We start from the raw sequence: 16535 nt of genomic DNA, 5'->3' as shown, positions 1-16535 counted from the left end.
TTTATTAGTTTGAGTCCTCTCCCTCTTTTTCTTCATGAGTCTGGCTAAAGGTTTATCAATTTTGTTTATCTTCTCAAAGAACCAGATTTTAGTTTAATTGATCTTTGCTATTGTTTCCTTTGTTTCTATATCATTTATTTCTGCTCTGATTTTTATGATTTCTTTCCTTCTACTAACTTTGAGTTTTGTTTGTTCTTCTTTCTCTAGTTCCTTTAGGTGTAAGGTTAGCTTGTTTATTTGAGATTTTACTTGTTTCTTGAGGTAGGCTTGTATTGCTATAAACTTCCCTCTTAGAACTGCTTTTGCTGCATCCCATAGGTTTTGGATCGTCATGTTTTCGTTGTCATTTGACTCTAGGTTTTTTTTTATTTCCTCTTTGATTTCTTCAGTGATCTCTTGGTTATTTTAACGTATTGTTTAGCCTCCATGTGTTTGTGTTTTTTACAGTTTTTTTCCTGTAATTGATTTCTAATCTCATAGCGCTGTGGTTGGAAAAGATGCGTGACATGATTTCAATTTTCTTAATTTTACTGAGTCTTGATTTGTGACCCAAGATGTGATCTATCCTGGAGAATGTTCCATGTGCACTTGAGAAGAAAGTATAATCTGCTGTTTTCGGATGGAATATCTGATAAATATCAATTAAATCTATCTGGTCTATTGTGTCATTTAAAGCTTGTGTTTCCTTATTAATTTTATGTCTTGATGACCTGTCCATTGGTGTAAGTGAGGTGTTAAAGTTCCCCACAATTATTATTATTTATTTTTTATTATTATTATTTTGGCTGCATTTGATCTTCTTTGCTGCGTGCGGGTTTTTCTCTAGTTGTGGCAAGTGGGGGCTACTCTTTGTTGCAGTGCGTGGGCTTCTCACTGCAGTGGCTTCTCTTGTTGTGGAGCACGGGCTCTAGGCATGCCGGCTTCAGTAGTTGTGGCACGCAGGCTCAGTAGCTGTGGTGCACGGGCTTAGTTGCTCTGCGGCATGTGGAGTCTTCCCGGACCAGTGCTCAAACCCATGTCTCCTGCATTGGCAGGAAGATTCTTAACCACTGAGCCACTAGGGAAGTTCCCCCAACTATTATCATTTTAATGTCAATTTCCTCTTTTATAGCTTTTAGCATTTGCCTTCTTTATTGAGATGCTCCTATGTTGGGTGCATATATATTTATAATTGTTATATCTTCTTCTTGGATTGATCCCTTGATCATTAGTAGTGTCCTTCCTTGTCTCTTGTAAAATTCTTTATTTTAAAGTCTATTTTATCAGATATGAGTATTGTTACTCTAGCTTTCTTCTGATTTCCATTTGCATGGAATATCTTTTTCCATTCCCTCACTTTCAGTCTGCATGTTTCCCTAGGTCTGAAGTGGGTCTCTTGTAGACAGCATATATATGGGTCTAGTTTTTGTATCCATTCAGTGAGCCTGTGTCTTTTGGTTGGAGCATTTAATCCATTCACGTTTAAGGTAATTATAAATATGTATGTTCCTATTAGCATTTTCTTAATTGTTTTGGGTTTGTTTTTGTAGGTCCTTTTCTTCTCTTGTGTTTCCTGATTAGAGAAGTTTCTCTTAGCATTTGTTGTAGAGTTGGTTTGGTGGTGCTGAATTTTCTTAGCTTTTGCTTGTCTGTAAAGCTTTTGATTTCTCCATCGAATCTGAATGAGATCCTTGCCATGCAGAGTAATCTTGGTTGTAGTTTCTTCTCTTTCATCACTTTAAGTTTGTCCTGCCACTCCCTTCTGGCTTGTAGAGTTTCTGCTGAGAAATCAGCTGTTAACCTTATGGGAGAGTTCCCTTGTATGTTATTTGTCAATTTTCCCTTATTGCTTTTAATAATTTTTCTTTGCCTTTAATTTTTGTCAATTTAATTACTATGTGTCTCGGTGTGTTTCTCATTAGGTTTGTCCTGTCTGGGACTCTCTGCACTTCCTGGACTTCGGTGGCTATTTCCTCTCCCATGTTAGGGAAATTTTCGACTATAATCTCTTCAAATGTTTTTTCAGGTCCTTTCTCTCTCTTCTCGTTCTGGGACCCCTATAATGAGAATGTTGTCGCGTTTAATGTTGTCCCAGAGGTATCTTAGGCTGTCTTCATTTCTTTTCATTCTTTTTTCTTTATTCTGTTCCGTGGCAGTGAATTCCACCATTCTGTCTTCCAGGTCACTTATCCGTTCTTCTGCCTCAGTTATTCTGCTATTGATTCCTTCTAGTGTACTTTTCATTTCAGTTATTTTTGTTCATCTCTGTTTGTTTGTTCTTTAATTCTTCTAGGTCTTTGTTAAACATTTCTTGCATCGTCTAAATCCTTGCCTCCATTCTTTTTCCGAGTTCCTGAATCATCTTCACTATCATTATTCTGAATTCTTTTTCTGGAAGGTTGCCTATCTCCACTTCAGTTAATTGTTTTTCTGATGTTTTATCTTTTTCCTTCATCTGGTACATAGTCCTCTACCTTTTCGTTTTGTCTATCTTTTTGTGAATGTAGTTTCCTTCCACAGGCTGCAGGATTGCAGTTCTTTCTTCTGCTGCTGTCTGCCCTCTGTAGATGAGGCTATCTCTGTGTAAAACATTTTTGATGCCACATTTTATTTTATCCTTAAGGTAGGTTAATTTTGTCCCTATTTTAAAAATGAGAAAAATGAAGCTTGCTTAAGAACACATAACCAGTATATGGTGGTTCAGAATTTGAAGCAATATTTGACTCCAAACCTACATTTCTAACAGTTACAAGTTATAAACAAATAATGGGCATGAACCCAACAGTAAAGGGCTATCCTTTGCTTTTACTCTGTTCATATCATCTTTATGCCTTAGAGCATTACTTTCTTCCCCACCTGATATACCTTTTCTGAAATGCTGTTTTCCTTATATTTAGGACTTATTCCAAACTCACCTCATGATGCCTTCCTGACTTATATTGCTTCATTCTCATTGCTCCCTTAGAGTCATTGTTTTATATCTGAAATCTATCAATATTTTGAATATTAAATATGAACTAACTATAAACATTCTTTATAATTAATGTCACAGTTGAATACTCTATGGCCTCAACTAGTTATTAATACCCTTAGAAGCACTAGCTTCTAAGTACTTGGTACACTAGCTTCATGGTACCTAGTGTAGTAATTTACAAATGATGACATACAATTCTTTTGGGAGCAGAAATCAATAAAAGAGTAATGTTACTGGGTAAAAGGCAGTACTGTTATTTTCCAAATTGACTTTATTTTTTTCAGAAGTTGATAATAAAACATACATATGATCAAAAACCAATATAAGAACATTTATACAATTTTGAAGGAACAATAAATAATAACATGGAAGCAAACATACTGTTTTATGAAAAAAAAGAGTATCAAATTTGAAACAGGACCAATAACATATAGATAGTTTGATCTCTTCATGTGTACAACTCTTTTTTATTTCCCTAAAAATATTATTTAATAACTATTTAGTAACTAATAAATTCTATTAATAGTCCAACAAGTAAGAATGTAGATAATCCTCAATCAAATCCATGGGTATAAATGAATAGATGCATTTCATGTTAGATATCTTGAATTGGAAACTTTATATTACAGTTGATTATATATTGCAGATATTTTTCATCTGGCTATTCACATGACTGTCCTTCTCTTATGAAACTTATATACTGGTAATTATCATTATATTGCTCAAGACTATGATTAAGATAGTAGCATCTGGAGTGCCTCCACAGCCATCAAATCTCCTGGAATAATATACATCTTCAATTTTGAAAATTAAAATAGAAATACAAAATTCAAAACTATAGAGCATTATTTCATAAATGTAGTGGGGTGAAAAATTCATTATCTTAACAGTAGGCAGCAGAATTTAGTAAAAAAAAAATTGATGTTTCAGTTGGGGTGAAAGTAAGACCAGAAGGTCTAGTACAATAGGTTCCAATACAAGTAAAGAGATAGCTAAATTTATTTGCACTAGAAATAATCAAAATCTCAAAGGTGGGTGGGTAGAGAGAAGAGAGCTAAGAAGTAAAAGAGTTAGATAAAGAAAAGACATCAGCAAGACTCAAGTAGGCACAGGGCTGAAGAAAGTGGTAAAATAAAAATCTGATGTTGGGGTAACAAAAGGACTTTTAAAAACAGGGATATCTCATGTTTTATGTAAAATTGTTTGTATTACTATATCTCAGTGCTGTCCCTCCAAACCCAGATATTTAATAAAATATAATCTCATATGCTTTTTGTGAATGGATTTCATAAACAGAGCTCAGTTTTACATCTGGGTCAACACTGTACAGTGTAAACTTAGGAAGCACAAGATGACAAGAGGATAACTAAACTGAATTTTATTCAATAAAAACAAGAGCTCACAGAAAACAATATTGACAATGTGAAACACTTCTTTCACCCACCCCTGCAAATGATCTTACCAATATTAAAACAAATCCCCTATGGAATATTAATATTTACATGAAATTGAAAACATGTCAATTATATAATTTTAAAACCAACTACAATTTAAAAATATGTTTTTAAAAATGAATAAAATAATTAAATTGGTGTGGCATTGGTGACCCATAAGTAAGAAAATAAATAAATAAATAAATAAGCAGGTAGATACTTGTAACAGAATGAATAATCTAGAAACAGATGGAGGTATATAAGATATCAGCCTATCATTGGAATTCCAACTTATATTCTGACACTGGTAATCTCTGTTGAAAGAAATTGTATGCTTCCACTTCAATAAAGATGAAGTAACAGAAACAAGACATATTCTTACCTTAAACAACAAGAAAACCAGAATAAATATATGAAAACACTGTTTTCAGACACTGAAAAACAAGTAACACTGTGACTTCTGAGAGAAAGGCAACAATAAAGATGAGCCTTATGATCGTCCCAGTTTGTGCTTGGAGGCAGTTTCCAAGAGATAGCCTGGAAGAAAGTAGCCAAAGAGACCATGGCTGTCTCACTGAGTTGGGGAGATAGAGATTGGAGTTTGGAAAGACCAAGACAGCTTGAATCAATGGGAGAGAATACCAAGGATACCGCTACTGCACAGATAGAGAAAGCTCTAAATATCTGCATGAGGTCCATTCCAGGAGTTAGGTGGCTACTGATCTGCCCTATGTGAGTAGAAATCACTTGAGGCCAGAGAAAGATGCACTGGAAAACAGTAGAATAAACATTTCTCAGAGCTCACAGTATTTGAGAGAAAGATTTCTACCACATTGAACGGAAAGACAATCAAAGAATACCTGGACATTCAGAGGAGACTCCAGTGGGTCATGCCTTAGTGAAAGCAGCCAGAGGAAAGGGCTTATTCTCTACAAAAGAACAAAGATGAGACTTACAGCCAACTTATCATCAGAAACTGAAAGACAGAAGACAACTGTAGACACTTTAAAGCACTGAAATAAAACAACAAGAAAAAAGGATTCTTTGCCAGCACATAAGAAACATGAAAGGACATTTTTGAGGTAGAGATAAAGCGATATAAATGGGAATTTGCACAAAAGATGAAGAGTTATGAAAATGGTAAATACATAGTAACTATAGGGTATAAAGTGTTTCTCATTTTAACCATTTTAAAAGATACCTGTTTAAGGCAAAAATAATAGTGCATTATTGTAAAGTTTATAACATAGAGAGAGGTAAATTAATAAAAGCAAGAAAACAAGGAAGGGAGGGGAAAATGGAGGTATGTTGTTAAAAGGTCCTTACATGTTTACATGAAGTGGCATAATATTATTTGATGGTGAACTGATAAGTTAAAATCATGTTGTAGACTTTGGAGTAACCACTAAGCAAATAAAACAAAAAGGCACAGATGGGAAAAATAGTGAAGATAAAATGGAATCATAAAATATATTCACTTTATCTAAAAGAACAGAGAAAAGAGGGGGAAAGTAACAAAAAACAAATACAGGGAAAGAAAACAAATATCAAGACAGTTGACTTAAACCCAAACACAGGAATAAGAACATAGAATATAAATGGACTGAACAATCTAATGAAAAGGTAGAGACTAAATAAAACACTATATACTATCTAACAAAATTACTTTAAATATGAAGGCATATAGGTTAAAAGTAAAAAGATAGGAAAAGAAATGACATGAAAACACTAATAAAAAAGAAAGCTGAAATGGCTACATTAACATCAGAAAAGCAGATCTGAGAGCAATGTATAATATCAGGATAAAAAGGATATTTACATAGTGATAAAGGGGTCAGTTCATCAACATAACACTCCTAAAGGTTTATGCATTTAAAAACATGAAATAAAAACTGATAGAATTTAAAAAGAACTAGAAAAATACATATTCACAGTGAGAGATTTCAAAATACCTTTCTCAGTAATTCATAGAACAAGTACAGAAAAATGTCAATAAGTATGTAGAAGACTTGAATGATACAATCAATTGACTTAACCCAATTAACATTTGGAGAACATTCCACATTATTTTCAAGTTCATGTGGAACAATCGCCAAGATGGACAATATTCTGGGTCATAAAACAAATCTCAACAAATTTAAAAGACTGAATCATACATAGTATGTTTTCTCAACACAATGGAATTAAACAAGAAATCAGTAACACATATATATATATGGAAAATCCCAAATATTAGAAACCAACATTTTTCTAAATAACACATGGGTCAAAGGAAAAAAAATCATGATGGATTAAGAAATATTGGGTTGGCCAAAAAGTTCCTTTGGTTTTTAAGTAAAAATAAAAGACACAGTTTTCATTTTCACCAAGAACTTTATTGAACAACGCATTCACCATTTTGTTCCACTACCTTCTGCCATTTTTCAGGCAAGTTCATAAGTCCATCCTCCCAAAACTTTTTATCTTTTTGAGCAAAGAACTGTTCCAGGCACCTTTTACAGTCTCTCAGGGAATTGAAATTTTTTCCATTAAGAGAATTTTGTAAAGATCAAAATAAATGGAATCTGAAGGTGCAACATCTGGTGAATATGGTGGATGAATCAGAACTTCCCAGCCAAGCTGTAATAGTTTTTGTCTGGTCATCAAAGAAACATGCAGTCTTACATAATCCTGATGGAAGATTGTACATTTTCGGTTGACTAATTTCAGACGCCTTTTTGTTGAGTGCTACTTTCAGTTGATCTAATTGGGAGCAGGACTTGTTGGAATTAATCATTTGGTTTTCTGGAAGGAGCTCATAGTAGAGGACTCCCTTCCAATCCCACCATAAACACAACATTACCTTCTTTGGAGGAAGACCAGCCTTTGGTGTGGTTGGTGGTGGTTCATTTCCCTTATCCCACAATCTCTTTCATTCCACATATTGTACAGTATCCATTTTTCATCACCTGTCACAATTTGTTTTAAAAACGGAATGTTTTTTTATTACATTTAAGTAGAGAATCACATGCAGAAATATGGTCAAGAAGGTTTTTTTCACTTAACTTATGTGGAACCCAAATATCAAAGCAAGAAACAACCGAGTTGGTGCAAATGATTTTTAACACTTGATACGGATATTTTGAGTATGTCAGCTATCTCCCGCATGGTATAACGTTGATTGTTCTCAATTAATGTCTCAATTTGATCGCTATCAACTTCAACTGGTCTACCCGACTGTGGAACATTATCCAGCAAGAAATCTCCAGCACGAAACTTCGCAAACCACTTTTGACACGTTCGATCAGTCACAGCACCTTCTCCATACACTGCACAAATCTTTTTTTGCGTTTCAGTTGCATTTTTACCTTTCTTGAAATAATAATATACTGAAAATGTTGCTTTTTTCCGTCCACCTTCAATATTAAAATGGCTACACCAATTTCGATTTTTTTTAAATGCATGCTGATATGACAGCTGTCACAAAACAATCTAACATAATTGTTCCAATGAAGTTAAAGACAACTAAGCACTGCTACTAGAGCCATCTTATGGAAAAAAACAAATGAACTTGTTGGCCAACCCAATATTGTAATTGAAAGAAATGAAAACACCCTATATCACAATATGTGAATGCAACTAAAACAGTGCTTAAAAAGAAAATTATAGCATTAAGTGCTTGTATTAGAAAAGAAGGAAACTCTTACATCATCTTCCTTAAGCTTCCACCTTAAAGAACTAAAAAGATTTTAAAAAGAGGAATATAAACCAAAATAAACGGAAAGAAGGAGTAATAAAGATAAAAGGGGACTTCGCTGGTGGTCCAGTGGTAAAGAATCCACCTTCCAATGCCAGGGACACAGGTTCAATCCCTGGTCAAGAAACTAAGATCCCACATGCTGTGGGGCAACTAAGCCTGTGCACTAAAACTACTGAGCCTGCGTGCCTCAACTAGAGAGCCCACGCACCACAAACTACAGATCCCATGCCCTCTGGAGCCTGTGCACCACAACTAGAGAGAGAAAGCCCACATGCCAGAACTAAAGAGAAACACTTGTGCCGCAACAAAGAGCCTGTGCGCTGCAACAAAAGATCCCAGGTGCCACAGTGAAGATCCCATGTGCTGCAACTAAGACCCAACTCAGCCAAAAATAAATAAATAAATAAATACATAAAATAAAGAATTCTGTCCCTTGATTTAAAAAAAAATAAAGGTAAAAGTACACACCTATAAAATAGAAGATGTACAAACAATAGAGAAAAATCAATGAAACCAAAACCTGGTTTTTTAAAAGAAAAAAACTGATAAACCTCCAGACAGATTGATCAAGGAAAATGGGAAATGACACAAATTACCAATATCAGGAATGACAGAAAGGACATCACTCAGACTTTACACAAAGTAAAAGCATAAGGAAGGAATATGAGGAATAACTTATGCCAATAAATTCAGTAACTTAGATGAAACAAAAAATTCCTTGAAAGATGTGACTCAACATGGAATAAATAGCCCAAACAGCCCTTAACAAAGATAGAAATTAAACTCAAGTTTAAAACCTTTCCAAAAGAAATTTTCAAGCCAAAACAGCATCTCTGGGAATTCTATCAAACATTTAAGTAAAAAATAATATTGATTCTATATAAATTCTTTCATAAAATAGAAGATGAGGGAAAATTTCCCAACTCGCATAAGGTAAACATCATCTTGATCCAAAACCAAGCAAAGACATTGCAAGAGAGGAAAATTACAGATCAATATCTCTTATAACTTCTTAGACATGAAAATAAATCCCTAAGAAACTTTTAACAAATTATATTCCCCAATATATAAAATATATAAATTATACTTATATGCATATAATAAACAAATACTTAAAGTGCTATACACGAAAGGCATATAAAACATGCAAGTAAATGAAAGATGGGTTTAACATTCCAAAAATGAATTATATGTTTCCCCATATTAATATACTAAAAAAAGAAAAGAAAAAAACATATGATCATCTCAACAGATGGCAAAAAACATTTCACAAAATTTAATAGCTATTTAAAATAAATATTTAAGCTACCTGGAAATATAAAGAAACTTCTCAGTCTGATATAGAACATCTGTTATGGTCTGAATTTTGTCCCCCCAAGATTCATTTGGAATTGAAGCCCTAACTCCTCATATGACTATATTGGAGATAGAGCCTTTAAGGAGATGATTCAGATTAAATTAAGTCATAGGAGTGAAGCCCTAACCCAACAGGACTAGTTTCTTTATAAAAAAGGAAGAGATACCAGAAAGTTCTCCCTCCCTCCCTCCCTCTCTCTGTCTCTCTCCCTCCCTCCCTCCCTCCCTCTGTCTCTGTCTCTGTCTCTGTCTCTGTCTCTCCCCTCTCACAGAGAAGAAGCCATCTGAGGACACAATAAGAAGGCAGCCATCTGTAAGTCAGGAAGAGAGCCCTCACCAGACACCAACCCTGACAGTACCCTAATTTTGGACTCCTAGCCTAAGGAACTATGAGAAAATACATTTCTGTTGTTTAAGCCACCCAGTCTGTGGTATTCTGTTATTGCAGCCCAAGCAGACTAACACAGCATCTCTGAAAAACCTACAGCTAACATCTTTCTTATATGGTGAAATACTGAAAACACTGAATACTTTCCCTCTAATATCAGGAACAAAAAAAAGATATCTGCTTTTATCACATATATATTCAATACTGTACTGGACATCTACACTAATAAAATAAGGCAAAAACAAGCAATAAATGATATACAGTTTGGAAAGAAAGGAAAACTTTTTTTCAGAAAAAATGTTCATACAGAAAATCCTGAGGACACCACATAAAGCCATGAGAACTAATAAATGAGTTTACCAAGCACACAGGATAAAATCAATATATATAAATCAATTGTATTTTATATACTAGCAACAAAAATTAGAAATTAAAAATTTTAAGACTGCCACTTCATAACATCAAAATATGAAATACTTAGGGATAATTTTTTTAATTTTGTAAAACATGTACCCTGTCAATTATCAAACTTTGCTGAAACAAGTTAAAGAATATTTAAATAAATAAAAATACATACCATGTTCATCAATACTGTTACAATGTCATTGTCCCCAAATTGTTGCCTCCAAATTTAGTCAACAAAATCAATATTAAAATATCAGCAGGTTTTTTTGTAGAAGTTGGGAAACTGCTTCTATAATTTATATTGAAATGCAAAGGACATTAGCCATTAAGAAAATGCAGTTAAAACCACAATAAGATACCACTACTTACACACTAGAATGGCTAAAATTAAAGAGCCTGTCCATACTAAGTGTTGGCAAACATGTAAAACAACTCGAATTCTCATACATTGTTGGTGGGAATGCAAAATAATACAGATATTTAAGAAAACCACTTGGCAATTTCTTATGAAGTTTCTTATAAAATTATATGTGTACTTACCATTCAACCCAGTAATCCCACTCTTAGGTATTTACCCTAAAGAAATAAAAACATATATCCACATATGGACCCATATAAGAATGTTCACAATAACTATATTCATGATAGGCAAAACCTCAGCCATATTCATGATGCCTAGATATCCACATGTGAATGGATAAACAAATTGTGTTATATCCAGATAACTGAATACTACTCTGCTGTATAAAGGAACAAACTATTTGAACATGAACAACATGGATAATCTCACAAGCATTATGCTAAGTGAAAGAAAAAAGCCAGACATAAAAGACTACCTGCTGGTATTATTTCATTTATATGAACTTCTAGAAAAATCTAAACTATAATGTATAAAGCAGATCAACAGTTGCCAGAGGCCAACAGTACAGTAAGAAGATAAACTACAAAGGCACAATGGAGGTTTGTTGTAGTAATGGAAATGTTCTCTAACTTGAATGTAGTACTGGTTATACAACTTTATTGATGTGTATGTTATACAATATCTGTATTTAGTGTACTTCAGTAAAACCGATTTTTAGAAATTAAGAAGAAACTGCACATTTGTAACTATGTATGCTGATGGATGCTAACTAGACTTACTGTGGTGATCATTTTGTAATATATACAAATATTGAATTGTTATATTGTCCATCTGAAACTAATATGTCAATTATGCCTCTAAAAAAAGAAGAAACTATTTTAAAACATGTAAAAAATGAATTAGAAAAAAATCACAGATATTTCAATGGAGATATAAGGATGGTAGGAAGAATATCCCAGTTACGAAGTTTCCAGCCCTTCAAGAATATCCCAAGAGCACACCACAGAATGCCTAAAATACCTCAGAACATAGTTTGAAAACATCTATTATGATAACTGAGGCATGTCAAATTAGTGAGGAAGGCTGGGCTACTCATTAAGTGATACTTTGTTAACAGCCAAGCCATTTGGAAATAAAATAAGTTAGACTCTTCTCAAATCATACCTGAGAATAAACTGCTTATGGATTAAGCATTAAACATAAAAAGGTCAGAGAAGAAAAATTTAAATAATTAATCATAAAACTTTGTGTAGGGTAAGCTTTTGTAAGCATGGCTTCACAGCCAAAACCATAAAAAAAAAAAAGATTAACAAATATTGGGGAAAATATAAATAAATTAAAATTCACAAAATGGAAAAGAATAAAACATAGGTGAAGACAAAAAATATAAAGAATTATTATTAAATAACAATAAGAGGACTATACAAATAGAAAAAAATGGGCATGACATTAACAAGAAATTCAAAAAAGAGTGCAATAGCTACTAAGTATTTGAAAAGACAGTTGACCATTGCAAGACACAGGTGTTAGGGGTGCCAACCCTACCTGCAGTGGAAAATTCATGTATAACTTTACAGTCTTCCATAGCTACAGTTCCACATCTGCGGTTCAACCAACCATAGATGGTGAAGTACTACAGCACACATTTACTGAAAAAAATCCATGTATAAGTGGACCTGGACAGTTCAAACCCATGTTGTTCAAGGGTCAACTGTATATTCTAAATCACTAATAAAAAAACACACACACACAAAAAACAATGCTGAGATATCAAAGTTCACCCACCTAATTAAAGAAGACCCTTGTAAGAATGTGGTGCTAGGAGAAGTATAAACTTACATCTTTCTAGAGAGCATTTTGTAGTAAGTATCAAATGTTTAAATTTCCATCATTTTTAGTTTTAAAATTTATTTTATAATATAATCTGATGAATGTAGAAAGTTGTCTTTATTTCAGAATTATTTAAATGGTGAAAAACTGTAATTCTCAATGTTCAGAAACACCAGATGTTACCAACAATATGTAGCCATTAAAAGTGAAAATGTAAACCAATAATTATTGACATAGAAAGATGTACACTAATCCACCAGAGGGCAGACAGCAGAAGCAAAAAGAACTACAATCCTGCAGCCTGCAGAAGGAAAACCACAATCACAGAAAGACAGACAAAACGAAAAGGCAGAAGACTATATCCCAGATGAAGGAACAAGATAAAACACCAGAAAAACAACTAAATGAGGTGGAGATAGGCAACATTCCAGAAAAAGAATTCAGAATAATGATAGTTAAGATGATTCAGCAACTCGGAAAAAGAATGGAGGCAAGGATCTAGAAGATGCAAGAAATGTTTAACAAAGACCTACAAGAATTAAAGAACAAACAAGCTAAAAGTTGGTTCTTTGAGAAGATAAACAAAATTGATTAACCTTTAGCCAGACACATGAAGAAAAAGAGCGATAGGACTCAAACCAATAAAATTAGAAATGAAAAAGGAGAAGTTACAATGGACACCACAGAAATTCAAAGCACCATAAGAGATTACTACAAGCAACTCTATGCCAATAAAATGGACAACCTGGAAGAAATGGACAAATTCTAGAAAGGTATAACCTTCCAAGATTTAACCAGGAAGAAATAGAAAATATGAACAGACCAATCACAAGTAATGAAATTGAAACTGTGATTAAAAATCTTCCAGCAAAGAAAAGTCCAGGACCAAATGGCTGCACAGGTGAATTCTATCAAACATTTAGAGAGGAGCTAACACCCATCCTTCTCAAGCTCTTCCAAAAAATTGCAGAGGAGGGAACACTCCTAAACTCATTCTACAAGGCCACCATCACCCTGATACCAAAACCAGACAAAGATACAGCAAAAAAAGAAAATTACAGACCAATATCACTGATGAATATAGATGCAAAATCCTCAGTACTAGCAAACAGAATCAAACAACACATTAAAAGGATCATACACCATGATCAAGTGGGATTTATCCCAGGGATGGAAGGATTCTTCAATATACACAAATCAATCAATGTGATAAACCATACTAACAAATTGAAGAATAAAAACCATATGATCATCTCAATAGATGCAGAAAAGGCTTTGACAAAATTCAACACCCATTTATGATAAAAAAAAAACTCTCCAGAAAATGGGCACTGGGGGAACCTACCTCAGCATAATAAAGGGCATATATGACAAACCCACAACAAACATCATTCTCAATGGTGAAAAACTGAAAGCATTTCCTCTAAGATCAGGAACAAGACAAGGATGTCCACTCTCGCCACTATTATTCAACATAGCTTTGGGAGTCCTAGCCAGGGCAATCAGAGAAGAAAAAGAAATAAAAGGAATACAAATTGGAAAAGAAGAAGTAAAACTGTCACTGTTTGCACCTGACATGATACTATACATAGAAAATCCTAAAGATGTCACCAGAAAACTACTAGAGCTAATCAATGAATTTGGTAAAGTTGCAGGATATGAAATGAATGCACAGAAATCTCTTGCATTCCTATACACTAACAACTTAAGATCAGAAAGAGAAATTAAGGAGACAGTCCCATTCACCAAAGCAACAAAAAGAATAGAATACCTAGGAATAAACCTACCTAAGGAGGTAAAAGACCTGTACTCCGAAAACTATAAGACACTGATGAAAGCAATCAAAGATGACACAAACAGATGGAGAGATATACCATGTTCTTGGATTAGAAGAATCAGTATTGATTCTTCTGATAGCAATTGACTATACTACCCAAAGCAATCTACAGAGTCATTGCAATCCCTATCAGATTACCAATGGCATTTTTTACAAAACCAGAACAAAAAATCTTAGAATTTGTGGGGAGACACAAAAGACTCCGAATGGCCAAAGCAATCTTGAGAAAAAGAAACGGAGCTGGAGGAATCAGACTCCCTGACTTCAGACTATACTACAAAGCTACAGTAATCAAGACAATATGGTACTGGCACAAAAACAGCAATATAGATCAATGGAACAGGATAGAAAGCCCAGAGATAAACCCACGCACCTATGGTCAACTAATTTATGACAAAGGAGGCAAGGATATACAAGAGAAAGACAGTCTCTTCAATAAGTGGTGCTGGGAAAACTGGACAGCCACATGTAAAAGAAATTAGAACACTCCCTAACACCATACACAAAAATAAACTCAACATGGATTAAAGACCTAAATGTAAGACTAGACACTATAAAACTCTTAGAGGTAAACATACACATAGGAAGAACACTCTTTGACATAAATCACAGCAAGATCTTTTTGGACCCACCTCCTAGAGTAATGGAAATAAAAACAAAAATAAACAAATGGGACCTAATGAAACTTCAAAGCTTTTGCACAGCAAAAGAAACTATAAATAAGATGAAAAGACCACCCTCAGAATGGGAGAAAATATTTGCAAACGAATCAATGGACAAAGGATTAATCTCCGAAATATATAAACAGCTCATGCAGCTCAATATCAAAAAAACAAACAACCGAATCCAAAAATGGGCAGAAGATGTAAATAGACATTTCTCCAAAGAAGACATGCAGATGGCCAAGAGGCACATGAAAAGCTGCTCAACATCACTAATTATTAGAGAAATGCAAATCAAATCTACAATGAGGTATCACCTCCCACCAGTTAGAATGGACATCATCAGAAAATCTATAAACAACAAATGCTGAAGAGGGTGTGGAGAAAAGGGAACCCTCTTGCACTGTTGGTGGGAATGTAAATTGATACAGCCACTATGGAGAATAGTATGGAGGTTCCTTAAAAAACTGAAAATAGAACTACCATATGACCCAGCAATCCCACTACTGGGCATATACCCAAAGAAAACCATAATTCTAAAAGATACATGCACCCCAATATTCATTGCAGCACTATGTACAATAGCTAGGTCATGGAAGCAACCTAAATGTCCATCAACAGACAAATGGATAAAGAAGATGTGGTACATATATACAATGGAATACACTCAGCCATAAAATGAATGAAATTGGGTCATTCGTAGAGATGTGGATGGACCCAGAGACTGTCATATAGAGTAAAGTATGTCAGAAAGAGAAAAACAAATATCATATATTAGTGCATATATGTGGAATCTAGAAAAATGGCACAGATGAACCAGTCTGCAAGGCAGAAATAGAGACACAGATGTAGAGAACAAACGTATGGACACCAAGAGGGGAAAGCGGGGGTGGGGGGTGGGATGAATTGGGAGATTGGGATTGACATATATATACTAATATGTATAAAATAGATAACTAATAAGAACCTGCTGTATAGCACATGGAAGTCCAGTTCGCTGTACAGTAGAAACTAATGCAACATTGTAAAACAACTATACTCCAATTAAAAAATAAAAATAATGCACTGATATTTCTAATTTCAAAATTAAGAACTAGTAAAAAAAATAAAAAAGAAAGATGTCCATGGCAAGTTGCTAGATAAAATATGAGTATATCTTCTGTGAGCTCATTTTTAAAAATCTGTCCTCTACTCATCTCTCTCTCTTCTCTACCCACATATACACAGATGCACACACACTGATGCACACACGGATCCGAAAAGTATACACTAAAAGATCAAGAAAGGTTACCTGTGATTGGTAAAATTATCGAAAAGCTTCATTTTCTTTTTTATATTTGTCTATATTTGAATTATTTATGTATAAAAATAAAATTATTTTAAAGAACTATTTATAATATAATTTCAAATTTCAAACTGGGCAAGAGAAAGTAAATTTGGAAGTTTTCTAGAAGTTTAAAAATGAACTATAGGTGGTCATAAGAATCAATGTCTATATAAAATTCAATCAACAATTTTTTTTTTTTAAGCATCAAACTAAAATTCTAGGAAAATATCCTAAGGATTTCTTT

The 16535-nt window shown here is 33.9% G+C and overlaps 1 protein-coding gene across 6 annotated transcripts in view; it reads right to left on the bottom strand.

Moving 5' to 3' along the window:
* NAALADL2 (N-acetylated alpha-linked acidic dipeptidase like 2) overlaps positions 1-16535 on the bottom strand; it is a 1495600-nt gene that overhangs the window by 1409830 nt on the left and 69235 nt on the right. Inside the window, exon 2 of one of the 6 annotated variants that reach the window (XM_059922023.1) lies at positions 10815-10850. The exons of 4 other annotated variants lie outside the window; for them this stretch is intronic. The gene's annotated coding sequence lies outside the window, so the exon portion shown is untranslated. Of the gene's footprint in view, positions 1-5246; positions 5318-10814; positions 10851-16535 lie in introns of those variants that run through there. One more of the 6 variants, XM_059922022.1, reaches the window with a different exon arrangement.

The sequence above is a fragment of the Balaenoptera ricei genome, chromosome 4, assembly GCF_028023285.1.
Source record: "Balaenoptera ricei isolate mBalRic1 chromosome 4, mBalRic1.hap2, whole genome shotgun sequence".
Lineage (NCBI taxonomy): Eukaryota > Metazoa > Chordata > Mammalia > Artiodactyla > Balaenopteridae > Balaenoptera > Balaenoptera ricei.
Note: the sequence above shows the minus strand (reverse complement) of the source record. Positions and strands in the feature narration are given on the sequence as shown.